Raw genomic sequence first — 4,603 nt, 5'->3', positions numbered from 1 at the left:
TGCCCATCATATTAGGACTAGTTTCATAACCAAAGCAAATTACCATGCTGTTCTAAAGACTCTCAAAATAATATAAGTGAAGCACGAGAGTTCATCTATTTCTTCAAAATAAAACCACCGCCGTGCTCTAAAATGATATAAGTGAAGCACTAGAGCAAATGACAAAATACTCCAAAAGCTATAAGTGAAGCTCAATGAGTAGTCGAATAATTATGCAACTATGTGAAGACTCTCTAACATTTAATAATTTCAGATCTTGGTATTTTATTCAAACAACAAGCAAAACAAAAGAAAATAAAATGACGCTCCAAGCAAAACACATATCATGTGGTGAATAAAAATATAGCTCCAAGTAAGGTTATCGATAAACGAAGACGAAAGAGGGGATGCCTTCCGGGGCATCCCCAAGCTTAGGCTCTTGCCACTCCTTATTCCATAGTCCATCAGATCTTTACCCAAAACTTGAAAACTTCACAACACAAAACTTAACAGAAAACTCGTAAGCTCCGTTAGTATAAGAAAATAAATCACCACTTAGGTACTGTTGTGAACTCATTCTAAATTCATATTGGTGTAATATATACTGTATTTCAACTTATCTATGGTTCATACCCTCCGATACTACTCATAGATTCATCAAAATAAGCAAACAACACATAGAAAACAGAGTCTGTCAAAAACAGAACAGTCTTTAGTAATCTATATCAAACTTATACTTCTGTAACCCCAAAAATTCTAAAATAAATTTCTGGACGTGAGGAATTTATCTATTAATCATCTTAAAAAAGAATTAACTAAATATCACTCTCCAGTAAAACATGGCAGCAATTCTCGTGAGCGCTAAAGTTTATGTTTTTTACAGCATGATTGAAAAGACTTTCCCCAAGTCTTCCCAACGGTTCTACTTGGCACAAACACTAATTAAACACAAAAAACACAACCAAAACAGAGGATAGATAAATTATTTATTACTAAACAGGAACAAAAAGCAAGGATCAAAAATAAAATTGGGTTGCCTCCCAACAAGCGCTATCGTTTAACGCCCCTAGGTAGGCATGATAATTTCAATGATGCTCACATAAAGGATATGAATTGAAACATAAAGAGAGCATCATGAAGAATATGACTATAACATTTAAGTCTAACCCACTTCCTATGCATAGGGATTTTGTGAGCAAACAACTTATGGGAACAATAATCAACAAGCATAGGAAGGCAAAACAAGCATAACTTTAAAGCTTTAAGCACATAGAGAGGAAACTTGATATTATTGCAATTCCTACAATCATATATTCCTCCCTCATAATAATTTCAGTAGCATCATGAATGAATTCAACAATCTAACCATCACATAAAGCATTCTTTTCATGATCTACACGCATATAAAATTTACTACTCTCCATATAAGCAAGATTCTTCTCAATCGGAATAGTGGGAGTATCATAAGAAACTCGAATACTATAAATTGTTTCCACATTAAAGGATTAATGTTCAGTAAAAGGGTAATCATAATCATGACAGGTTTTATAAATATAATCATCACTACTTTTTATAGCATAAGTGTCATCACAATAATCATCATAGGTAGCAACTTTGTTCTCATCATAATCAATCGAAACCTCTTCCAAGATAGTGGAATCATTACTAAATAAAGTCATGACCTCTCCAAATCCACTTTCATAATTATCACAATAAGATTCAACATCCTCCAAAATAGTGGGATCATTACTTCCTAAAGTTGACACTCTTCCAAACCCACTTTCATCAATATAATCATCATAAGTAGGAGGCATGCTATCATCATAATAAATTTGCATATCAAAACTTGGGAGACTAAAAATATCATCTTCATTAAACAAAGCATCCCCAAGCTTGGGACTAACATTAATTGCAGCAAATACATTCTCAAACATGTCATTCTCATCAAACATAGCATCCCCAAGCTTGGGCCTTTTCATATCATAAGCATAATCACTCTCATCATTAATAAAATGGATAGCACCAATAGTATAACAATTATCATCATCACAATGAGTAATAGGAGCAACATTATTTGGGAGGGATACATTTTTACCTTTGCTTCTCCGTCTTTTCTTTTTCTTCTTCACATCATGTGTGGGTTTAATCCTCTTTTCGGAGCTCCTTATTAATGAGATTGGTTGAATAGGAGGCTCCTGCTCGTTACCTGATTCATCATAAGAAATAATAGGAGGATATTGGGAAGCCTCTTCCCTTTCATTAGTATTCTCTTAATCCTCTATTTGTTTTCTTTTCTTTATGTAATTGGCAATATAAGGATTTTCAATGCAATTCACCGCACAATACATAAAAATTTCTTCTAGATCAATATCGAGGAATTTCTCAAGGTTATATTCTGGAATATGCTTAGTTATACGTTTCATTTCTTCATAACCCAAAAGCAAACTAAGTTCATTATGATGTGCAGGGGAAATCAAATCATCACAATTTTTGGACATGATACGATCATGAAACAATTTGCATTTGAGATTTAAATGAACATGTTCATTGCAAAGTTCACAAGTATGGTGAAGAAATTTTAAATTTTCAGCACAAACATCTAGCCTTTCTTGCAACCACTTAGTTTCCAAATACTTACGCCTCTTGCAAAATCTATCTTCCCTATTTGGTGTGCACTTGCAAACTCTATGCACTCCACAAAAGTTGACATGCTTATAAGAGACATTTTCATCATGACTAGTGCAATCATCATTAGTACTATGGATATTCAAGGAGTTCATACCAGCAACATTGCAATCATGCTCATCATTCAAAGATTTAGTGCCAAACATTTTATAGACTTCTTCTTCTAGCACTTTAGCACAATTTTCCTTTCCATCATTCTCACGAAAGATATTAAAAATATGAAGCTTATCAGGCAAACTCAATTCCATTTTTTGTAATTTTCTTTTATAAACTAAACTAGTGCTAAAACAAGAAACAAAAAGATTTGATTACAAGATCTAAAGATATACCTTCAAGCGCTAACCTCCCCGGCAACGGCGTCAGAAAAGAGCTTGATGTCTACTACACAACCTTCTTCTTGTAGACGTTGTTGGGCCTCCAAGTGCAGAGTTTTGTAGGACAGTAGCAAATTTCCCTCAAGTGGATGACCTAAGATTTATCAATCCATGGGAGGCGTAGGATGAAGATGGTCTCTCTCAAGCAACCCTGCAACCAAATAACAAAGAGTCTCTTGTGTCCCCAACACACTCAATACAATGGTAAATTGTATAGGTGCACTAGTTCGGCGAAGAGATGGTGATACAAGTGCAATATGGATAGTAGATATAGGTTTTTGTAATCCGAAAATATAAAAATAGCAAGGTAACTAGTGATAAAAGTGAGCACAAACGGTATTGTAATGCGTTGAAACAAGGCCTAGGGTTCATACTTTCACTAGTGCAAGTTCTCTCAACAATAATAACATAATTGGATCATATAACTATCCGTCAACCTTGCAACAAAGAGTCACTCCAAAGTCACTAATAGCGGAGAACAAATGAAGAGATTATTGTAGGGTACGAAACCACCTCAAAGTTATCCTTCCTGATCGATCTATTCAAGAGTCCGTAGTAAAATAACATGAAGTTATTCTTTCCGTTCAATCTATCATAGAGTTCGTACTAGAATAACACCTTAAGACACAAATCAACCAAAACCCTAATGTCACCTAGATACTCCAATGTCACCTCAAGTATCTGTGGGTATGATTATATGATATGCATCACACAACCTCAGGTTCATCTATTCAACCAACATAAAGAACTTCAAAGAGTGCCCCGAAGATTCTACCGGAGAGTTAAGACTAAAACGTGTGACAACCCCTATGCATAAGTTCACAAGGTCACGAAGCTCGCAAGTTGATCACCAAAACATACATCAAGTGGATCACGTGATATCCCATTGTCACCACAGATAAGCACATGCAAGACATACATCAAGTGTTCTCAAATCCTTAAAGACTCAATTCGATAAGATAACTTCAAAGGGAAAACTCAGTTCATCACAAGAGAGTGAGGGGGAGAAGCATCATAAGATCCAACTATAATAGTAAAGCTCGCGATACATCAAGATCGTACCACCTCAAGAACACGAGAGAGAGAGAGAGATCAAACACATAGCTACTGGTACATACCCTTAGCCTCGAGGGTGAACTACTCCCTCCTCATCATGGAGAGCGCCGGATGATGAAGATGGCCACCAGAGAGGGATTCCCCCCTCCGGCAGGGTGCCGAAACGGGTCTAGATTGGTTTTCAGTGGCTACGGAGGCTTCTGGCGGCGGAACTCCCGATCTATTCTGTTCCCCGATGTTTTTAGGGTATATGGACATATATGGGCGAAAGAAATTGGTCAGGGGAGCCACGAGGGGACCACGAGGGTGGGGGCGCGCCTCCCTTCCTCGTGGCCACCTCGAAGCTTCCCTGACGTGTACTCCAAGTCTCGTGGATTGCTTCCGTTCCAAAAATAAATCTCCCGAAGGTTTCATTCCGTTTGGACTCCGTTTGATATTCCTTTTCTTCGAAACACTGAAATAGGCAAGAAGACAACAATTTGGGCTGGGCCACCGGTTAATAGGTTAGT

This window comes from Triticum urartu, chromosome 2A (assembly GCF_056163025.1).
Source record: "Triticum urartu cultivar PI428250 chromosome 2A, HENAU_Tu73, whole genome shotgun sequence".
Classification (NCBI taxonomy): domain Eukaryota; kingdom Viridiplantae; phylum Streptophyta; class Magnoliopsida; order Poales; family Poaceae; genus Triticum; species Triticum urartu.
The sequence above is the reverse complement of the archived record's forward strand: the minus strand, read 5'-3'. Positions refer to the sequence as shown.